Source organism: Artemia sp. Qi Xiang Cuo, chromosome 5, assembly GCF_049724085.1.
Source record: "Artemia sp. Qi Xiang Cuo chromosome 5, ASM4972408v1, whole genome shotgun sequence".
In the NCBI taxonomy this organism is placed as follows: Eukaryota; Metazoa; Arthropoda; class Branchiopoda; order Anostraca; family Artemiidae; genus Artemia; species Artemia sp. Qi Xiang Cuo.
This window is the reverse complement of record NC_142798.1, coordinates 62,596,708-62,621,568: the sequence shown is the minus strand read 5'-3', so window position 1 is coordinate 62,621,568 and position 24,861 is coordinate 62,596,708. Positions and strand designations below refer to the sequence as shown.

The 24,861-nt window shown below is 35.6% G+C and overlaps 1 protein-coding gene across 1 annotated transcript in view; it reads left to right on the top strand.

The window, feature by feature from the left end:
• The first annotated feature begins 3,495 nt into the window (after positions 1 to 3,495).
• Positions 3,496 to 24,861, top strand: part of LOC148952356 (uncharacterized) — a 140,915-nt gene continuing 119,549 nt past the window's right edge. Inside the window, exon 1 of the mRNA XM_089089830.1 lies at positions 3,496 to 3,540. The gene's annotated coding sequence lies outside the window, so the exon portion shown is untranslated. The remainder of the gene's footprint in view (positions 3,541 to 24,861) is intronic.

Below are 24,861 nucleotides of genomic sequence, written 5' to 3'. Positions count from 1 at the left end.
ATTTTAAGGAAATATGCAATCGTGTCGTGAAAATCTCTCAAAAAGTTTTTTTGTTTTGGTACAGAGGCTAATTTGGATTTTGCCCAAATTTTAAAACAATTGCAAATGGCAGGGAAAGGGGTGGAGGTGTGACTAAAAATAGGACGACTATACTCTTTTAAGTGCTCTAGATTTTCGAAAAACAACATTTTTCTTCTCTTTTTAAAGTCTTGTAATACATGGGACCTTTGATTGTAAAAGTTGACGACACTCAATATTTTTTTTCCTTATGAAAATTTAGGTTTAAGACTAAATTTATTCTTTAAAAGGGTTCTTTAGTGAAGCGTAAGATGATAAAACGTCATAAGTGAGATGCATTTTTTGCTTTTATTCGCTCGTATTTCGTCTTGATGTTCACTCAACTTGTTTTTGCTCAATATTCTTGAAGGCTATCTCTATTTTTGTTTTCTATGAAAATGGGATAGAAAAGGCCAATTTCTTTTGAAATAGAAACCAAATTTAGTATTATAGTTTGACGGATTGAAAAAAAAGCAACCAAAGACGATGCTTTTGGGACGAATTTGTTAAAATTGGAACAATGGAGACTGGTGAATTCCAGAAAATGTCAAATGCAGATCGACTTTTTAGCAATTTCAAGGAGGCACACTTGTGCCTCTATAAAGAGGCGACCCACCACAATGTTAAGCGATTTCCAGTCCTAGCAGTTGCAGAGAGACAGCGGTAATCGCATTTTGTAGCCCAAGCTCAAACTAAGAAACGTGCAAAATTTCACTCCCCTCCAACTTTATCTTCATGGGTAAAAGTGGGCTGGAATTTTCGACCCTCCGAGCACAGCCCCCCTTTAACGTTGTCCGATTGGGCTGAAATTTAGAGGTTAATCTTTCCTAGGGCTCGGGAGCTTATCCTCGAAATTTCAGCTCAATCCGATCACTCATTTCCTGTTTTCCAAAAACCAAATATAGCCACACAATGTTCATTTCTCTTTTTTTTTATTAGCCACGCCTACAGGCCACAGTTGGCAACGGATCCGGGTGAATGAGGACACATTCGAACTGGAATTCGACCTGTTAGGGCTTTTTGATATTTTCAGACCGAAAACATTATCCCCCGAATTTACATTTACGAAAAACCTCGTTTTCCTATAAGAGCCCATGTTAATTTTTCCCACCACAGCCCCCCTTTAACGTTGTCTGATCGGACTGAAATTTAAAGGATAAGCATTTCTGAGGCCTGAGAGCTTATCCTCAAAATTTCAGCTCAATCCGATCACTCCTTTCCTGTTTTCCAAAAACCAAATATCAAGTTTTGTGGGGATTTGCTTGCGTCAAAAATAGATTCCACATACTAAACATACAATTACAATTGTGTCTCTTTGGTACAGCGGTCGATACTCCTGACTGTCAGGCGGAAGAACCGGGTTCGTTTCTCCGTCAGAGGAAATTTTTATATACTGAATTTAAAGTTTAAAAAAGAAACTCGGTTTCTTTTTTGAATTATTTGAAAAAAAACCACGTTTTCTAAAGAGTTAAAGAGGCTGAGTTACAAGGTCGACCCTTAAAACACCCTGTCGAGAAAGAAAAGAATAATACACAATCAACTAACAGTTCGTCAAGCAATAGTAAGTAATAAACTGTACAAAAACGTGCAGAAATTATTTGAAAAAAAAAAAACGTTTTCTAAAGAGTTAAAGAGGCTGAGTCACAAGTTCGAACCTTAAAACGTACAGGGATTAGAAGGTACAGTTGGGGGTCTGCCACCCCCCAAACCCTCGCTTTCGCAGCCTTTAAATAAAAAAAATATTTTAAACTGAAAGTAAGGAGCGACATTGAAACTTAAAACGAACAGAAATTATTTCGTATATGAAAGGGGCTGTGCCCTCCTCAACGCCTCGCTCTTTACGCTAAAGTTTTTATTGTTTAAAAAAAAGAGTTGTGAGAAAGTCAAAATTTAGCGTAAAGAGCGAGGTGTTGAAGAGGGCACAGCCCCTTTCATATACGGAATAATTTCTGTTCGTTTTAAGTTTTAATGTCGCTCCTTACTTTCAGTTTAAAATTTTTTTTTCTATTTAAAGGCTACAAAAGCAGGGGGTTTGGGGGGCGGCAGCTGCCCCAACTGTACCTTCTAACCCCTGTACGTTTTAAGGTTCGAACTTGTGACTCAGCCTCTTTAACTCTTTAGAAAACGTAGTTTTTTTTCAAATAATATCACAATAAACCAGAACTCGAACCCCTTTCCTCATGGACACAGGATATCAAGTCTAGCGTGCTAACCACTCTGCTAGGATCGTATGAATAAAGCCGGAAAAACCAAGTTCGAGTAGTTGATCATGATATAGTAGTCCAAGTTACTACTGGCCAAAGAGAAAAAGTTTGCAATAAAAGTTTGTAAGTTTGCAAAATTTTGTTTTCTTTTGCTGTTTTTAGATAAGATGTTCTTAATGTTTAATACACAATTTTTAAACGCCTGATATATTAAAGAAAATACAATCTTCTTTCTGAAAAAAAATTACCCCCCTCCCCAAAAAATAAAAACAAAACCTTTTATTGAGACAAAATTTAGCTATAGACTAAGCTATGTACAAGGTTGAGGAATTAAATATTGAAACGGAAGTTACACCATAAACATGATTCATGAGAAATTGTAAATTATTGCCCATAGGAGGTTGGGGATAGGGGGCTATCATTTTAAAATGATAATACCTCATTTTTTTTATTGAAAGCAGGGATGCCAAAAAGATAATTATTTTTTTCATTTAAAGTGGAGACGGAAGAAAATGATATCAAATTCCCTGGGAAACCATTGAAATATTTTGATAGACCCAGGACCCCCTATTGGGACTTTTTCATTGTCTTTGGTATTTTGCAATTTCTCATAGGCTACTGGCCTGATTTGGCTTTTGTGTGTGTTCCCTTTTAATTAGATTCTTTGGATCTTATTGAATGCCATGGTAAATCTATGACTCAGTTTTACAATGATTTGGGGTATATGTGAATAATTTTTACATTTTTGTTGTTTTCATTGTACCCCTTTACTCATACCCTCAATTTTTTTTCAGGGAACATTAAGCTGTTTAACGTTATTTTGCGTGTCTGTTTGAACCATATAGTGACCTAGTTAATTATTAAGTAAATTATTTTTTTAATGTAAAGCTGAGATGGTATCCTATCAAGGTGGTATCCAAATAGGGAATTATTACATTTAAATGATAATATCTCGAATTTTTTTTTGATTGAAATCAGGGATACCAAAAAGTTAATAATTGTTTTTATTTTAAAACAGAGACTGTATCCTATCATGGTAATATCCAGAGGGAGGAAGAGGGGGTAGGGATTATATTTAAACGATAATACCTCGATTTTTTTTATGCGTGAGAGTGACACACTTTGTAATTGTCTATTTGGCTTATTTCTGCTGAATTTTATGAGTAAGGTTTCGCAGTACTCGTGTAAGTTCAAAGATTCATATTTGACGACTCCAGCATGACATATTTAAATCAAAGAATGTGTTTTCCTTGGCTACAAAGGAAAATAATTGCTGAAGGTAACAGAAGCGTAAAATGTCATCTTGAAAAAAGAAAAAGGCCCGAGAAATCGTGTACAGAAATTCCTTCTTGGAAGGAATGCTATAATAACAAAAAAGCCGTACTGTTCATTTTTTTTTCAAATAGGCCTAGGCTAGGCTATAATCTTCCCTAAGCTATCCTGACAGGAATTTTTCCTATAGGCTAATATAGTCTTAAAGTACGTGTAAGACTTTCGAACAAAATCATTATAATATGGGTTACACAGTAGACCAGGGAAGATTTTACTTAGAAGTAGTTTAAATAGAGAGTTTAATTATAGACTTGCCTACCCGCAACAGCAACAGCAACCGTACAAGAAAATTGAAATATATTTTCTTGATTATTATCGCTTCTAACCAGTAGTTGTACCAAACCTATCCTGCTCAAGTCATCCTCAGGGCTATACTATGGTGTTTATCCTTCCCATAGTATAGTGCAGACGGTTTGATATCATCTATTTTCCCTTCTTATTTTAGTTTTATATTTGTGTTTAAAGCTTTTTCCAATAGGCAATGTTCAGAAGTCCTCCAAAAAAAACGTCCCCCCAGATCCCAAATCAAATTCCATAGTGAAAGATACCCATCCTGGCTGGTCAAGCACATTATCTGAAAGTTCTAATGATGGCTCCGATTCGGAGAATAGGACAATGATAACTGTAGGTCCTAATGCAACCATAAATGATGATAATGGGTTTCAAGAGGTCCTCTCTAGAAGCTCTAAAAAAAAGGAAAAAAATCTCCCCAATTAAAAGCATTTCCCCTCTCCCTGCCCAAGATCCTCCCTCCAAAAACTTACGAATTTATCTTAAAATTACTCCCACTACCCCCTTTGAAATAAAATTGATCCCCGCAATAAGAGTTGCAATTTTTAAATTGCTAAAATCAATGTTCTCTCTTAACATTAACCGTGATGGATCTCTGCTTATAGCTGTAGAAGATCAGAAATCAGCAGATACAATAATTAACCTTAAATCCCTTCTGAATATCCCAATTATTGCATCTAATTGGAACCCAAAACAATCACCAACAAAAATTGTAGTTTATAATGTTCCCCCAGAGATATCTACTCAGGAGTTAAAAGAAGGCCTCTCAGATAGGGCTGGAAACACAATCCCAGTTGAGGATGTTACCCAACTTGGAAAACCTAACTCTACTGGCCTAAAAACTAGTAGATCCTTCTTATTCACACTAAAGGATAAAATTGATATCCCAGAAAAATTATTCCTATTTGGGCAAATCAAACCACACAAGGAATACAAACCTAAGCCTATTCAGTGTCAAAAGTGTTTCAAACTGGGACACACGACAAACAAATGCAATGAAATTCTCCAAGAGTGTAGTAATTGTAAATCTTTCCATCCTAAAAAGCTGACAACTTGCAAAAACACCCAGCCTACATGCATCAATTGCAAAGGTCCACATGAATCTACAAATAAATCATTATGCCCTGCATACAAGAAAAGAGCTCTAGCACTCCAAATATCAACAGAGAAGGCCATCCCATACCCCTTTGCAGCAATGGAAGCAAATGCTGCCCAACAATACCAAATAAAGCCTGTAATGAAACCAACCAAAACCCCCAAGTCAAATGCCCCAAATGCATCAAGCACCCCATATAAAACTACATCTTCTAAGCCCCCTAGCTCAAATCCCTATCAGAAGTAATCACCAAGCCAGCAAGCCTCGTTTTCCGGTGAGATGAGGCCAGCCTGGCCCTCCCTCCCAAGAAGAAACAAACCAGAAACACTACCAGGAATCAATCCCTTAACCAACAAACAGGATGCACTACCAAAAATGCAATCCCCAAATATATGCTTATTCATTCTAAACTGTAATGCAGTTCAGGTCATGAACATACATCAAATACAGAAAACAAAAATCATTGCAGAATTGGCAAAAATCTACATACCAGATGATATGCTCATTCAAGAAAAAAAAGATCTTGCTTTACTTTTAACAAAGCTGAACATTGATACACAGCCATATGAAGAATAAATCAACAACACAACATATATCAATACTCCAATGGAATGTAAGATCACTCACAGAAAATAAGCTAAATGAACTAATATCATTTATGAATAATAATTCCATTAATATTGCTTGCCTCCAGGAAACTCATTTAACCCAAAATCAACAAATTAAGTCTCTGGGATACACTATCCTGAGAAAGGATAGATCTTCAGAGAGAAAAGGAGGTGGTGTAGCTTTATTAGTTAATAATAATATAAAATTTTGTGGCATCAATTTTCCAGATTTTGAAAATGATGTTGATGTAATTGGTATAAGTGTTTGGCTGAATAATTTAAAAACCTACATAATAAGCTTTTATAACCCTAATGGCCAAACTTCAGATGCCAAGGATTTCTTTAATTATATAAATAATTCTAATATGTTAAAAAACATCATTATTTGTGGTGATTTCAATGCCCACAGCCTTTTGTGGGGGAATAAACCAGCAAATAAAGCTGGTAAATTTATTGAGCATATGACTTCAAATAATAATGAATTAGCTGTTGCTACCCCTCCGAACCTAAATACATATTTTAACCCCAAAAGTGCCAAATTCTCCACAATTGACCTACAAATTGTGTCTTTAAATTTTTTGAACAAAATTTACATAAATAAAATTGATAGTCTGTGTACAGACCACTTTGCTATAGTTTGCTCCCTAAATGAACCTGCTGAAACTTCATCTCATACCTCCAAATTTATCAACGCTAAAGCAAATTGGTCTATGTTCCAAAATAAGCTAAATGATGAAATTACAAGTTTCACCCAAAGTTCATGCATTTCTAACACAACAGTTGAGACACATGCTGAAGCCTTGACATCTTTACTAATAAATACAGCTAATCATGCTATCCCCAGGACAACACCTAAGAAAACATTCCCTAAACAAATTCCTAAAGCATGGTGGACAAATGAGTGCCTAAATAAATGGAAGATAAAAAAGGCAGGTAGGACAGAATTCATAAAAAAACCAACACCTACTACATATTTAAAAAAATTACAAGCAGAATCTAATCTAAAAATGACTATAATAGATGCTAAAAATAAATACTGGAATAATTTTGCAAATAATCTCTCCAGAGAAACGCATGAGCCAATAATACATAAAGTCATAAGCCACATTTGTGGGAAAAAGACTTCTCCCAACCCACTCCTGTATTAGCTTATACATATTAATACCCATTATGACAATGATATTGAAAAGGCTAACCTATTTGCAACTCTTTTTGTTAATAAGCTAACATCAAACAATCAAAGCAATCTGTCCACAATTCCTATGAACCCTAGTTACCAACCACGCCCAGGATCCGAGTACATAACTAATCCATTTTCAATCCAGGAATTGAATAATGCAATACATCATATTAGGTCCAAAACTAGCAGCAGCTATGACAATATACACCCTACATGGATAAAGAATCTCACACCTTCATATAAACAAGAACTGCTAAATTGTTATAATCACGCTTGGGCATCGTCTAGGTTCCCCAATATATGGAAATGTTCGTCCCTTCTACCAATCCTAAAAAAAAATAAACCAAAAGATAACCCTGAGTCTTATAGGCCCATAATGATTACACCTGTGATGGGGAAAATAATGGAGAAAATGATTTATAACAGAGTCCTCTGGTTTGTTGAGAAAAATAACATGATCCCACACACTCAAACTGGATTCAGGAAATACCACTCCTCAACAGATGCTTTCATTTTGCTAACAAATGCAATAAATGAATCTTTCTCAAAAAATAATATCCTAGTGGCAGCTTTCCTTGATTTTGAAGGAGCATATGACAATGTGAACCACCAAATCCTTTTAAATAAACTTGCAAACCTTGGAGTACCTCCCAAGCTAGTATCCTTTATTAAATCCTTCATAGAAGTGCGAAGTTTCATTGTTTGTGTTGGTTCAGCCTCTTCACCCCAAAAGACAATATCCAAAGGCCTACCTCAGGGAGCAGTCCTCAGTTGCCTCCTATTTGCCCTATATCTCTGGGACATGAACCTACCCCACACGAATCTACAATATGCTGATGATCTGGTGCTATGGTCATCTGGCAACACCTTTCAGATAGCACAGTCAAATCTGCAAAAGTCACTTTTCCAGTTTGAAAAATTCTCTCAACATTCTGATTTACCCATTTCACCCACCAAGTCAAAAATAATCCAATTTCACAGGAAGCAAAACCATGTTAATGCAAAACTAACTCTAAATAAAACAACTATTCCAGAAGATAATAATATTAATTACCTAGGTATCATGCTTGACCAAAAACTTAATTTCCACCTCCACATTTCAAACACAATAAAAAAATGTTATAGAAAAGCAAATATACTAAAAAGACTTCTTTCCAGACCCTGGGGTTGTAAGGAGAAAACCTTACTCCAGTTTTATAAATCACATATAAGACCCCATATTGACTATGGGCTCATTGTATATGGTGCATGTGCAAAGACCCAGATGCAAAAAATTGAAACAACACAAAATGATATTATACGTCTCATATTTGGTCTTAGGAAACCCACAAGCACCAAGTTTCTGCTTATGGAGAGTGGATTAACAACAATAAGGGACAGACGTAGCTTTCTCTTGATAAAACATCTTACAAAAAATGGATCAAATAGCTCACACACATTACATAATTGGTTAAGAAATCCAGCCATGTATAGAGGTATTGCAGATGAGTATGACAATATTCAAAAGAAGTTACATGTACAAGAAAATTCTATTGAACCTACTTTCCCCCAATCCCCTCCATGGACTTGGTCAATTTCAATAATAAATAATGAATATTCAAAATGGAATAAAGATTTAACCCCCATTGCTTTTGTTCAGAAAAAATTTGCAGAACTTAATACAATTACCTATAAAAATCACTTCCAAATATTTGTTGATGAGTCAAAAATGAATGAGAAGGTTGCAAGTGGTGTTTTCCTTCCTCACCTGAAAATTGCAATGGGCGAGAGATTATTTAATAATTTATCTATAATGTCTGCTGAGTTAAATGCCATAATCATGGCATTAGAACACCTTAAGCAAAACCAATCTTTGATTGAAAAATTGAATAATATTATCATCTATTCCGACTCTTTATCAAGCCTTGAGTTGCTGGCCTCAGCTCCTCAATATAAGTTGGACATTGACACTTATCATTGTCTCAGTATTATTTATAATCTTGCTTCAAGTGGCATAAAGACTTACTTTCAGTACATTCCTAGCCACTCTGGCATAAGTGGTAATCATCAGCTTGATGAAATAGCAAAAAATGCTATAAATATTGACCAGCCAAGTGGGAGAACAATCCCAATTAGAGATATTTACCAATGGAGGCTATCAGATATTAATTTTAATAAGATTAATCCTATCCTTTCCCCCTTTCCCAATAAGTATCTTTCTAAAATTTATAATAGAATTTGTTCTGGAACAAATGGACTAAATTTACTTGCATTCTCATATAAGATTTCTAATTCAAGTGGTTCAATTCCCCTGTCCACTCTTTGCAGGCATTGTAATATGAATAATGAAACAATTCACCATTGCCTATTTGAATGTAATATGCTGACGTCTGCACAACATACCTTGCTTTCTAAACTGTTAAAATACAAAGAAGAACTGCTAAATTGTTATAATCACGCTTGGGCATCGTCTAGGTTCCCCAATATATGGAAATGTTCGTCCCTCCTACCAATCCTAAAGAAAAATAAACCAAAAGATAACCCTGCGTCTTATAGGCCCATAATGATTACACCTGTGATGGGGAAAATAATGGAGAAAATGATTTATCACAGACTCCTCTGGTTTGTTGAGAAAAATAACATGATCCCACACACTCAAACTGGATTCAGGAAATACCACTCCTCAACAGATGCTTTCATTTTGCTAACAAATGCAATAAATGAATCTTTCTCAAAAAATAATATCCTAGTGGCAGCTTTCCTTGATTTTGAAGGAGCATATGACAATGTGAACCACCAAATCCTTTTAAATAAACTTGCAAACCTTGGAGTACCTCCCAAGCTAGTATCCTTTATTAAATCCTTCATAGAAGTGCGAAGTTTCATTGTTTGTGTTGGTTCAGCCTCTTCACCCCAAAAGACAATATCCAAAGGCCTACCTCAGGGAGCAGTCCTCAGTTGCCTCCTATTTGCCCTATATCTCTGGGACATGAACCTACCCCACACTAATCTACAATATGCTGATGATCTGGTGCTATGGTCATCTGGCAACACCTTTCAGATAGCACAGTCAAATCTGCAAAAGTCACTTTTCCAGTTTGAAAAATTCTCTCAACATTCAGATTTACCCATTGCACCCACCAAGTCAAAAATAATCCAATTTCACAGGAAGCGAAACCATGTTAATGCAAAACTAACTCTAAATAAAACAACTATTCCAGAGGATAATAATATTAATTACCTAGGTCTCATGCTTGACCAAAAACTTAATTTCCACCTCCACATTTCAAACACAATAAAAAAATGTTATAGAAAAGCAAATATACTAAAAAGACTTCTTTCCACACCCTGGGGTTGTAAGGAGAAAACCTTACTCCAGTTTTATAAATCACATATAAGACCCCATATTGATTATGGGCTCATCGTATATGGTGCATGTGCAAAGACCCAGATGCAAAAAATTGAAACAACTCAAAATGATATAATACGTCTCATATTTGGTCTTAGGAAACCCACAAGCACCAAGTTTCTGCTTATGGAGAGTGGATTAACAACAATAAGGGACGGACTTAGCTTTCTCTTGATAAAACATCTTACAAAAATTGAATCAAATAGCTCACACACATTACATAATTGGTTAAGAAATCCAGCCATGTATAGAGGTATTGCAGATGAGTATGCCAATATTCAAAAGAAGTTCCCTGTACCAGCAAAGTCTATTGCACCTACTTTCCCCCAATCCCCTCCATGGAATTGGTCATCTCCCATAATAAATACTGAATTTTCAAAATGGAATAAAGATTTAACCCCCATTGCTTTTGTTCAGAAAAAATTTACAGAACTTAATACAATTACCTATAAAAATCACTTCCAAATGTTTGTTGATGGGTCAAAAATGAATGAGAAGGTTGCAAGTGGTGTTTTCCTTCCTCACCTGAAAATTGCAATGGGCGAGAGATTATTTAATAATTTATCTATAATGTCTGCTGAATTAAATGCCATAATCATGGCATTAGAACACCTTAAGCAAAACCAATCTTTGATTGAAAATTTGAATAATATTATCATCTATTCCGACTCTTTATCAAGCCTTGAGTTGCTGGCCTCAGCTCCTCAATATAAGTTGGACATTGACACTTATCATTGTCTCAGTATTATTGATGATCTTGCTTCAAGTGGCATAAAGACTTACTTTCAGTACATTCCTAGCCACTCTGGCATAAGTGGTAATCATCAGGTTGATGAAATAGCAAAAAGTGCTATAAATATTGACCAGCCAAGTGGGAGACCAATCCCAATTAGAGATATTTACCAATGGAGGCTATCAGATATTAATCTTAGTAAGATTAATCCTATCCTTTCCCCCTTTCCCAATAAGTATCTTTCTAAAATTTATCATAGAATTCGTTCTGGAACAAATGGACTAAATTTCCTTGCATTCTCATATAAGATTTCTAATTCAAGTGGTTCAATTCCCCTGTCCCCTCTTTGCAGGCATTGTAATATGAATAATGAAACAATTGACCATTGCCTATTTGAATGTAATATGCTGACATCTGCACAACATACCTTGCTTTCTAAACTGTTAAAATACTTCAAACACCACAAAATCCCACTATCAGTCAAGAGCATAGCCAACTATACCTGCACACAGAGCATAGAAATCGACATCTATCATCTTATATTTGAACTCCTAGAGTTGAAAGATCTGCTGAAAGATATCTGAATATATCTAATAAATATGAGGCAATCAAGCCAGTAGCTCTGTAGCCCACAGAGTGAAGCAGAAGGAAAAGGGCTAAATAGTTTTACTGAAAAGCCCGCCTGCTGTTAAATAGAAGAAGAAGGAAGTTCATTTTTTTTTCAAATAGGCCTAGGCTATAATCTTCCCTAAGCTATCCTGACAGGAATTTTTCCTATAGTCTAATATAGTCTTAAAGTACGTGTAAGACTTTCGAACAAAATCATTATAATATGGGTTACACAGTAGACCAGGGAAGATTTTACTTAGAAGTAGTTTAAATAGAGAGTTTAATTATAGACTTGCATACCCAGTGATGAGTGATTAGCAAAGTAGAGGTAATATACAGTATAAAAAGGGTAAAATTCTACTTTTGCTACTTCTGGCTATTTGGTTAAGTTAGGAAAATGAAACTTTCAGGGATGGGCCTACAGGCTAAACTATGTTTTGGGATGATATTTTGAAGTACCTACCTCCACTCCTCCTCCCTCTAGAGGGCCCTGAAATTTGCCTACATGGCAGGTCTATTACCAGATAAGGTTTATATTAACAGACTAATCAGATAGATAAAGAAAAAACATACCACTAGCATCAGAATTTCATCCCGAGTCCAAATATAACACTCATTTCTGTTGCAAATTCTCTCTTGTTTCAACCCACATACAATTCTCTCTTGTTGATTGAACAAGATTCTCTCAACAATCCTCTCTTGTTGATTGAATATAAATTCAATAATTTCTCGAACTCAGCTATTAAAGTGCTTTGTGGTGATAAAAAAAGGTGCATCAGTGGGAAGGAGATATGTTGAATGATATAGCCTATTCTGAATTTACACATAGTTTTTAAATTTTATTCAGCTTTGTTTTTGTTTAAATATGAGCCTGGATTATTGCCACAATATTTTGGTCACTTGTTCATGGCTGGATGTAATGTCCATGAATACTCAACCAGAACAGCATCCCAGATAAGACGACCTTAGGCTTCAACTCGAAGATCATTCTTCTCTATCTGTCATGTGGGACCAAGGTTTTATAATAGTTTACCAAATGAATTATTAGTTGAAGAAAATATTGCTAGTTTTAGGAGTAGGCTAAAATCTCTGTGTTGGTGAGTATAATATTTCTTAACAATTTTCTCTTGAGTGGTCTCTCAGTTGTATTTTGATTATTTTTTGTTGTGGTTGTGTGAGGGTGGTAGTGAGAGAACGGTGATAATTATTTATGGTTTGTTTTTTTATTTTAGGAGTTGCACTAAGTTGGAGGAGGTTGTGCCATGCTTTTTTTTCTCTTTTCTTTTTTATTTATTTATTGTTTTACGTTGTTGATAGCGATGTATATATCAGGTTTTTTTGAAGGGTGTATAACCTAAACAAGTTTGCTTCTGGTGGTTGATTTATTTAGTTGTTTGATTTAAATAAAAATCCTTATCAGTTATCAGTTATGACTCTAGTTTTGAAAATAAAATCACTATTATCTAAGGAGGATCTTAAGTCATATGAAGGTTTTTTTTTCTAAATTTAAGAACTAGATTTTAAAACTTTTAGAGCCTAATGCATTAGTCTAATGTCCAAAACACTTTCCTTGTGCCTGATGTCAGCAGTAGATCTATTCTTCTAGGTTTCATTCAAGGCACTATCCAGGGGCAAGGGTGTTAGGGGGCTTGACTCCCCCCCCCCCCGAAATGTTTGTTGGACTTGTAAAAACTTAACAAAATGAAAAAAAAACAAATTTTTGTTGCATTTTTCTTGTATCCCCCCACCCGCGGAAAAATTCTTTTGTAAAACACCCCTGAAAAAAAAATTGTGGATACGGCCTGGTTTCATTTTTATAACACCAAGATTGTAAAAGGTCAGTTCTTTTTGGAGGGGGAAGGGATGGAGGTGGGTACTTCAGAAAACCTTCCCAGGGAATCACTGAGGCTCTTAAGACTTTCATTCATCTTTCTCACCAACTTTCTAACACAGTCAAAAGCCCCCCGTCTGAAATTTTATCCTTTCGTTTTTGACATTCCACTTCTACTTTATATGTTAGTAAGCGGGCAAAAATAAACTTAGCTTATACCAGAGACACTGAACTAATTACCAAAATCCGTAATTTAATTTACTTGTAATGACCCCCCTCCCAACTCAAATATAAGCAAAAAAGCCGAATCAAAGTAAAAAATCTCTGGGCAACCCCCCAGCCACAACCCCCATCCCCACTGATGGTACCAGGGTCAGCTGCCCCTGTTGCCCCGTTTGAACAGCTCTGCCTGAACACAGGGGGAGTCAGATGTAAAGGGAAGATTATTCTTCTGAAACTACCCCAAAGCCCTCTCCCTCACTCCACTTAAAACCCTCTCCCCTAGGATAAAGGTTCCAATCCCTTCCTTCACTTCTGTTAGAAGTCAGACCTCAGAGCAAGGACATGATAACTCCTAAGTCTTTTCTTGTACGAAGTCCATCAAAAACAATAGCTTGTTTCATAGATATTAACCAAACATGTCAATGCAGGGAGACAACATACCTTGATGTCTTAATAGTGAGAAAGTGATAACTGAATTATCCACCAAAAAATTAACATCTCATGTGAATGAAACGCGTAAGTTCAGTTATTACCATGAGTATTGCCTACTCTTTGTATGTAAAAAAAAATCTTTGGCACACCACGCAAAGCTTTTAATAAATTATAAAAATGCGCTACATAAAGATATCAAACTACCCATAGCATTTTTTAATTACTTCAATACAAACACTTTTCTACTATGCAGAAGCCCTTTTCCAAGTTTAAGAGCATAGAGAAATTAAATACAAAATGAAATAAAAATACAGTAAATTTTAAACGACAAAGATTCCTGGCAAAGGGATCAATTTATTTAGTCAATAATATATTTAATTATTATGCATTTAATCTTTAAAGAAAATCAAACTCAGACCAAAATTACAGAAATATTTATTGCTTCCGTAGATTATAACAGATGTAGACTTGTCTTTATGCAATTTCCTATGCCTCAATAGTTTTCAGAAAGAGTAGAGATACTCAAAAATCATCCTGCCTGCATAGATACTAAGTTTTGATTTTATTATGGCCATTTAAATGTACCTCTTTTGTAACAAGACAATTCTCCCCCTGAAACTTAAATCCCTTGAATATTCAAACATTAATAAAATAGAATAGCAAAAAGAAAAACAAAATTGAAACTTCCTGTGCAGTTGTCAAATTAACCCTCTTTCTTTTTATTGTCCTATTTGACCAAATAGGTCATCCTGGCCAAGTGGTTGGCATGCTGGTTTGAGAATTCTTTGTCCAAGGGACATGGGTTTGATCCCAGGCATAGCTAGTTATTTGGCTTGGGATGGGGTCAGTGGCATGACTCTGTAAGCTTGGCCAGATGACCCAGCTCTAAATGGATACCTGAAAAAATCTGGGGAAGGTAAGGAGGGAGGATGGTTGGCCCCCAACCCCCCATTACACTTCCTGGCTTAAGGGCCACAAAACAGAGATCAGAACCACCAGTTTGAAACTTGAGGGTCTAATGCTGTCTTATTTTACTTTTTATTCAACTAAATAAAATGAACAGGTTCAAAAAAAATTTTTGACAAGAGAATCTTATCAAATAGTTTGGGATAAAAAAAAACTGGAAGTAAAAAGTGACGTGGACCAATATTCACCAAAACTAAAAATAGAATTCTCATGACAATTGCTACACTGGCAGTATTGACCTTTTATGCTGATTCTAAATATATGAAATTCTTTCAGTTTATTGTTAACCACTCAAAACCAAAAATCTAAGGAAATTTACCTGATTTTTGGAGAAATGGAAAACACTCCCACCCCAAAAAAAAGCAAACAATCTTGTTGAAAATCCTTTTGTTAGATAAATCATATCAGAGAACGCTACCATAGAGGTTTCAAGCTCCAATCTTCAAAATTTGGAATTTTGCATTTTTTTTCAGAAGAAACATAGTTGATGCAGGTTTATTTGTTCTGTTTAGTCCCAGGGGTGATTGTATCAAACCAAATGTGCAAGATAATTGGGAGGGAGCTCATTCAAACATACATTTAAAGCTCTTTATTAAGTGACCATACAGATTGGGCCAGGGGAAAGTCTTGTTTTCTTGCTATTTTAGGGCACCAAACTACAACTTTACCCCAAAGAGGATGAATTTGCAATCAATTTAAAATTCCAAGAAGCTAATTGATTTAAAAGTACCAGTAGCTATATTTTAGGCTTCCCAGTTGCAAAAGAAGTAATGCCACATGGTGGCAGTACTGGATTCAATTAAGTTGATTTGCTTTATTTGTAATGAAATTAGGCTATCTTTGGTGTTCTGTAATTGTATATTAGCTATAATGAGGGGGGGGGGGTGAGTCATTGTTTAGGTAGGGGTTGGGTAGATTCCTAAAAAGGTACATTTTAGTGCAAAACTGCTTACTCTTCATGGAGTTTCAGATAAATATTGAAAGAGGTAGGATAGGAGTAGGAATTAATTAAATTGTTTCTCTATACAGGTAAAATGTTACATTCTCATATCTACCAGCACAGAGGTAGAAAAGGCAAGGCAGGTCATCATTAGCCCTGCCAGGAAATTTCTTTGGGATGGCAAATACTGCTAGGAACTTAGTTTTCAGCAATTTTAAATGGTGCTATTTTCTTTTTCTATTTATATGAAGTACTTTAATGTATGAAATGTATTTATTGATAAGGAAATCCTATTGTAGCAGTTGTTATGGCTTCAGTTATGTAGAAGATCAGAAGTCTCTTAGAATTTCCATCCATATAGACAATAATACTCCTTGTCTTCCAACCAAAATTCTTCAGTAGTAATATTAACAAGGACTTTTCACCAAAATTACTATTCACCACCCATTTTTTGCAGTATATTCAAATTTCATCCCAAATTTATGTTGCAAATTTAAACTGAGGATGGTACTAATCAGCATACAATTATTAATTCATACATTTTAAAATTAATTAACCAGGGATTTAAGGGAGCAGTACCTCAAATTACATCAAGGAGGCACACTTGTGCCTCTATAAAGAGGCGACCCACCACAATGTTAAGCGATTTCCGGTCCTAGCAGTCGCAGAGAGACAGCGGTGATCGCATTTTGTAGCCCAAGCTCCAACTAAGAAACGTGCAAAATTTCACCCCCCTCTGACTTTATCTTCATGGGTAAAAGTGGGCTGGAAGTTTCGACCCTCCGACCACAGCCCCCCTTTAACGTTGTCCGATTGGGCTGAAATTTAGAGGTTAAGCTTTCCTAGGGCCCGGGAGCTTATCCTCGAAATTTCAGCTCAATCCAATCACTCCTTTTCTGTTTTCCAAAAACCAAATATAGCCACACAATGTTCATTTCTCTTTTTTTATTAGCCACGCCTACATGCCACAGTTGGCAACGGATCCGGGTGAATGAGGACTCATTCGAACCGGAATTCTACATGTTAGGGCCTTTTGATATTTTCAGACCGAAAAAATTATCCCCCGAATTTACATTTACGAAAAACCTCGTTTTCCTATAAGAGCCCAGGTTAACTTTTCCCATCACAGCCCCCCTTTAACGTTTTCCGATCGGGCTGAAATTTAGAGGATTAGCTTTCCTAGGACCTGGAAGCTTATCCTCAAAATTTCAGCTCAATCCGATCACTCCTTCCCTGTTTTCCAAAAACCAAGTATAGCCACACAATGTTCATTTCTCTTTTTTTTATTAGCCACGCCTACAGGCCACAGTTGGCAACGGATCCAGGTAAATGAGGACCCATTCGAAGCGGAATTCGACTTGTTAGGACCTTTTGATATTTTCAGACCGAAAAATTATCCTCCGAATTTATGTTTACGATTAACCTCGTTCTCTCCTAACAGCCCATGTTAATTTTTCCCATCACAGTCCCCCGTTGTCCGATCGGACTGACATTTAGAGGACAAGCTCTTCTGGGACCTGGAAGCTTATCCTCAAAATTTCAGCTCAATCCGATCACTCCTTCCCTGTTTTCCAAAAACCAAATATCAAGTTTTGTGGGGATTTGCTTGCGTCAAAAATAGATTCCACATACTAAAAATACATGTACTAAAAATACATATACAGGCTGAGTCACAAGTTCGAACCTAAAAACGTACAGGGATGAGAAGGTACAGATGGGGGCTGCCGCCCCCAAACCCCCCGCTTTCGCAGCCTTTAAATAAAAAAAAAATTAAAACTGAAAGTAAGGAGCGACATTAAAACTTAAAACGAACAGAAATTATTCGGTATATGAAAGGGGCTGTGCCCTCCTCAACGCCTCGCTCTTTACGCTAAAGTTTTTATTGTTTAAAAAAAGAGTTGTGAGAAAGTCAAACTTTAGCGTAAAGAGCGAGGCGTTGAGGAGGGCACAGCCCCTTTCATATACGGAATAATTTCTGTTCGTTTTAAGTTTTAATGTTGCTCCTTACTTTCAGTTTAACTTTCAGTTTAAACCAAAACTCTGAAAACGAAATTGTAATACCAATATATATATATATCAAAAGAATTAGCTTATTATGCTGATTTCAAATATTTAAGTTTAGTCTTACCCATCAAAAGTTACAAGCCAGAGAAAATTTGTCTGATTTTCGAAAAGAGAGCAAAGCACCCCCTCAAATTCATTGAATTTTAACGAAAATCACACCTTTGGATTCAGTGTATCAAAGAACCCTTCTGTAGAAGTTTCAAACTCATATCTGCAATAGTTTGGAATTTTGTAATTTTCACCAGAAGAAAGATCACAGATGCATGTTTATTTGTTTCTTTATTATTTTTTTCCAGGGGTGATTGTATCAACCCAGTGGGTCCAAAACGACAAGAGAGGGCTCATTCTAACAGAAATGAAAAGTACTTATGCCCTTTTTAAGTGACCAAAAAAATTGGAGGGCAACTAGGCCCCTTACCACGCCACTTATTCCAAAAATTGTCAAATCAAAATTTTGAGATAGCTTTTTTCTTCAGTATAGTCGGAGGCCCAATAACCATGTCTTTAGAGATAAAATGACCCCCTACAGTCCCTGGGGAAGGGTTTTTAAGTTATAAAATTTACCCATTCTTTTATTTCTTATTGGGAAGTACGAATACATTTTTCGGGTGGGGAGGGGAAGACGAATTTTCTGCTGGAAGGATTTTACACAGGGAGAATTTTCCAGGGGGTGAACTTTTTGGGGTAAATTTTTTACTGGGTGAATTTGCCAGAATTCCTATACAAATTTTCTTTATATGTTTTCTTTATATCTTTTTATTTAATGAAGCTTAGAGACAAAAATTTTCTAGAGGTAATGGAAAAACTATGCCAATTAAAGTAAAAGTATATAAAAATGAAAAAAGGTAATTAATAAAAAGATACACAAAACCACAGCCTGCTTACAAAAACTAAGATATAAACTCCCAGGATTCAGTTCTGTTGAGCAATGCTGAAGCATTGGATGGATAATTTTTAACAATATTGACAGTTTTCAACTTGGTTATCAAACACCAAAATATTTAATGCCTTTAGACTCAATTGTTTATAAAAAGTAAAACATTATCAAAGTAGTTTGTTCAAAGTAAAACACCAAAATTAAGAAAATCAAATACAAATTATTAATTCAATATTTCTAATTTAATTTTGAATACCATAAACCAATATATTTGACACCTTTATAATCCATAACTGTAAAATATTAAATCTTTTTCAAAGTGACAACTAGATAAATACAATCACTCCTGGAAAAAAATTAATGATAATAAAACACAAAAAAACGTATCCGTTCAGGGGGAAAATACAAAAATTTCCCATATTTCTTTCAGGAGAAACATTTCTGATTATAGTGGCTTCATATATCAGCTCATGGGTACTCTTACAATGCAAGCAAAAGTGGACGGCATATTTTACCGAAATTGCCCCTTATTAAGTTGTTTTCATTGTGTTTTTTATAATTTTACAAACTTTCTTGTGTACTAATTACTGCACTAATTACTAATTAACAAATACATATTTAGGATCACCATAAAAAGCTGATTCTTTGATTGAATATCATCAATAGCTAGGCTCTTACACTTTCATTATAGACAAGGATCGTTATTTACCCATCAAAATCCAAATTCCAAACAGAGACCATCACCCATAAAAAAAAAAAAATCCAAAATCCACCATGGCAATTTGAGAAAAAATGGCTAAATTGGCAAAGTAAAGCCTAGGATACAATTCAAATAGCAACCATTCTAACCTAGGCTATTTTGAAACACTGTTAAAAAGGTAGTTGAATGGTACTATCTTTTTGTTAGGCCTATTGTAAATTTTAGTTCAGTAGGAACCATGCATAAGATTTTTATCACAGAATTTCCTTTTCCAAAGTCTTTTTCATGGCCTCTCATGGAATAAACCTTATAATAACTTAACAATCCCTTAGATTAGATTAGAAATCCTTAGATTGCTCCAAGCTGCAATTTAAGGTAATACCATTGAGTTCCCACATTTTACACTCTTTCTAAGTATTGTGGCTGCTAATATAATAATTCCATCCTGTCCAGATATAGCTCTAGGTAACACATAAAACTTAGCTGATTTTTTTTTTTTTTTTTTTTTTTTTTTTTTTTTTTACTTAAAAGCAGTGGTCTATAAGAAATACTACTACTCTACTTCTACTGACAACTTACTGCAGTACAAAGCAACTTGAGGTCAACGCAGCTATGTACACTCCTCCTCCATCCTAGTTTATCCAAAGCACAGTTCATATAATTATCCAGTAAGCTTATCGCAGATCATTTCTGGTCTTCATTCTCGGTGCGAACAAAAAGCTCCTCCCACTTCTTTCTGCATTAGCGGGTTAGTCTGTTTCCGATTGTTTCCAACAAAGTGCATTATTTGTAATAGCGGGTTTCCACTTGTTTCCGATTAGATCACAGTCTGACTTGTCTACCCGTGAAAAGATCTGATGCCGTCTATGTTTCTATCTGCAAAAACGTTCTCTGGAGCACTTGCACCTTGGTCTGGGTTTTTATAATGGGTGAGATAGGGAAGATCATACTGGATAATTATATAAACTGTGATCCAAAGCCTCCCTCTTTAGACCCTTCTGAGAAGTTTCAATTTTCCTTAAATTTTTCCCACCCCGTTTGGGTACAACGGTTTATTGTTTGGCCCTAGATGGTTGGCTAAAAATCTTTGGCAATCTGTCATTGCTCATCTGTAGAACATGTTAGCCACTTCAAGATTTCTCTCATTATAGCCCTAGGAAGCAGGATATAACCACATCTTTGTACTGCTTAAAAAATGATCAGTAGACAGGTACCCAAAATAATCCATAGATAATTCCTCTGGAAAACATATTAATAAATCCTCCTACATCTTTTGGAGCACCCAAGTTTCAGAACCAAACTTGACCACTGTCACCACTGTAGCTTCCAATATTCTAATATTGGTTCTCAGACTTATATCCCCATTTTTCCAAATTTTTTCCGACTGTGAGAAAACGCTCTGGGCCAGGACTATGAAGCAGCAAAGTGATGTTTGACATGTCAATGCTAAATAGAATATCAGCACACTACAATGATCATATAAATGATTTTGAAGTCCCCAAAATCTACAGGGTTGTACTTACTGCCTATAGATACTTGCCAGCAATCTTGCCTGATATGAAAATTTAGAAAAAAACCTAATTGATAGCTTGTATTATTGCTAAACTACCATTAAGACAAAAAAGTAAAGAGCAAAAAAATGCGAAGCTAGAAGAAAGGACAAATTGATACTTTAGTGAGCAGTCAAACCATTCATCTAATAAGTTCACAAAACTATTTTTGTGTAATATAATGATACAATGTATATTTCTATATAGCGAATCGGTATTTAGCTGATCCTTTTCTTTATAGCACTTACCATAAATAAGTTCTCAGATCACACTGCATCCTTGATTTTACTTGCTTTTTTGGGGGGAGGGGGGATCAAATGTTTCCATCTTGTTAGGCATTAAGAATATCTTATATTTCTTTGGAATTCATAATTTTGCTTCCAGTTGTTGTTCAAATAGGACCCACAAGGCAGACCATCTATGACCAATCTTCTAAGATTTATCAATCTTATGTAAGATTTGTCAATTCTAATCATGAATAAAATAGATTCAAGATATGACATGACAAGATTCCACCAGTTTTTCTGTTATCATCATTGACATCTCATTCTGGAGTTGAAAGGGTCCAGCATTTGTATTTGTAAAGGGGGGATACTGTCACTACTAACATCTCACTGTAGCACTAAGTTGGCTGATACCAAGAAAGCTGTGCACACTCCTTTCCCAACCTAATCTATTCAGAGCTTCTCTCTTTTCCTCTGCCAAAAAGTTCCAATTCTCTCAAATTCTTTATTAAAACCTTTTCCCACTCCATTGAGAGTCTACCTACTTTTTGTTTGACCATAAATGGACAGCCACGAAGTGTTGTCTTTTGCAATGTTTTATCTTTCATCTACGTATAAAATGTGGCATAGTCATCTTAACCTTTCTTGTATTATAGTCCTAGAAAGTGGGAAAACAAAAACAATTTAATCCAATATAAGCAAAATCAATAGCTAATGAAAACGAACCTGTATCCAAAAGAAATACAAAACTAGCTGCAGAAAGAGTAAATATTGCAATAAGGAATTGTTCAAACTTTTAATTAGTTTGAATAGCATGAATCAAAATAACTTGTTTTTGTTAGTCTTGGCTAAACTATTGTGAGGTATTGATGCTAAATCTCTATCAAAATATTTTTGAGGTTTTGTTTGGTCAATTATTATAAATTAGTTTTTGAGTGAGTTAGTTTCTTTTCTTTGTTTTACTTTATATTTTGCTGAAAATGGCTATTAGCCATACTAAAAAACATTTGCTTAGGCTGTATATTGTATTTTATTCACTGTCTTCAAAAATTCCTCATTATCTTCTTTTATTTTGTTACATAACTGCATTTCAAAGGACAAAGTTCATCATTTACTACAACTTTATAACAACTTAGTATATGTTCAAAATGTTCTTTTAATCTGTCTTTAACCCTTCCTTATAACTATTTAGGCTTCATTATTATTTTTAATTGGGCAAGTTGAGACTGTATATGTCCTTTCAGTGTCTCAACCTGCCAAAATAATATATTACTATCAATTACTTTGACTGCATCTTCCAGATCCTCAGTAATGCCATTCACGGCCGCAATTTCACATGTTAATAATTTTTACTTTGACGCCTTTGTTACTCCCATTACTTTCATTTTATTTTGCAATATATATAACTCACAAACTTCTTGTGTAAATCCCTTTTCTCTTCCATCAAGGTTAAAGTATTTATGTTAATTTTCTTAGGTATGATTCTAACTTTCCTCCCTAAGCCGTCTTCTGCTACTTCACAAATTATTTTTCTAAATTATTCTAGCCACGTCCTGCATCATCAAATTCTAAACCCTATAGCTTCATGTCCAACTGTTTGTGGGAAGCTCCTGCTGATTTCACATCCTTAGTATATCAATGTTATAACTACCTGGAAGACATCTACTGTTCCTAAATCTCAGCTATGAATTAACTCCTAGACACTACTAGAATAGATGGTGATCTTCACATTTAACATTGATAACAGCACTCCTATCAATTGGGCCAGTAAATAATAACAAAAATAGTCATAACCAGTGCCATTAGATTGAAGCTGTACAACAAATGCTGGCATTGCAGTTCTCTCATTGTTGTTTGCAAAAGCTGTCTGTGAATACTATAGTCTGTGCTGGATGCCATTGTGTAAATATCCATCACTTCAGAGGTTTCCCCGGAAAAAGTCTCAACCTGCTTCTTGTTTTACTTGGTTTGTAACTAGAAAAAAAAAGGATCCATGCAGTTCATTGGTATGAGGCATTGGTATGCAGGCTATATTGGAGATGAATTACTTGAAGCTGTAAGTGAGGAGAAGAACCGGGGGGTTATTGTTGATGACGAATTCAAGTTCTACAACCTCACACGAGCTATAGTTGCTTAAGCAGACCGAGCCCTAGGGCTCATAAAGCAAATGTTTATCACTGGGAAGCCATGTGTGGTCAAGAATCTGTACAAAGCTTTTGTACATCCATATCTGGAACTTGGAATGACCCAGGTGTCTCCTCAGTATAAAATGGACATTAAAGCACTCAAGAATGTCCAAAGACGAGCCACCAAGTATCATACCAGCTTTGCAATACAAGATGTATGAGGAGTGCCTTGTGTCCCTCAAACTCCCCACCCTAGTCTATCGAAGGAAGAGAGGAGACGCAATCGCACATGGCAACCTGCTCTAAAACAACCTCTCAAGTTTTCTCCTCATCCCTCGCAAGTACAATAAGAGGTCACACAAAGAAGCTGCAAGTTCCTGTTACCATCAACGTGAGCACCAGCACTTCTTCTCTGTACCCGCCAGCCCTCACTGCAACAGCCTCTCCAAAGCCACCATCCAGTCTCAAACCATAGCTGTGTTCAAGGAAGGAGTTTATTGTGACTAAGCCAATGCAGAGGGCAGGCTGACCTGGGACGCCAAGCGGTAGTCATGTCACACCACTAGCAAAATGTTCTACAGGATGCTCATCACCACCTTATCTCGCTGGACATGCGATTTAAGGTAATGAGTTTCATCCTTTGTCTGCTAATTTTGAACTTGATGAGACCTGCCAATGCCACCACATTTTCAAGCATAGATTGGGCTTCCTCCCTGGTTGATAGGATGCTGATACCATCAGCATAATCAAGGCTGACAATTGAAATGTTCTGTCCAAATCTAGATGGGAAGGTAGGGTATTCTCAAGCCCCAAATATATAAATTAGTTTGAACAGAGCTGAAAAGAGAACTCAGGCCTATTTTACTCTGAACTCAACTAAGAAATAGTTGTCCCTTTATCATAAATTCGCACTTGACTGTAGTGTATGCTATGTTTATTAATCATAGCATACATTAAAGAGTTTGACAAAATTAAGCAACAATCCATTATTCTCTAAAATTGTCTGTACTGTCACTCTTATCAATCATTGTTGACTACCTATTCACAATTTACACTTTCTTTGAATTTAGTTGTTTATCAAATAAAAAACTACATTTAAGCTCACCTATTTTGTTAGTATTTATTATTTTTCTTTAAGCTTACTTTGGTTTTACTGTCCAAAACTGAAAACACAAGACTTTAATAGAAAATTGTTTATGTGAGCTTTAGATTCATCAAAATTTTCAGTATTAACCGTTTGTATTGCGCCCTTTGCTTAGTTCGTTTCTGCACCCAGACATCCATTTAAGCTCGGACTTGTTTTTACACTGCACTGAATTGATAATATGCCAAACTTTCTGCTAAAATGTCGGTAATGCAGGGCGAGGGTTAGAGGGGTATTAAGAAGGCACAAGTATGCCTAGCTTTCTGCTAAAATGTAGGTAATGGAGG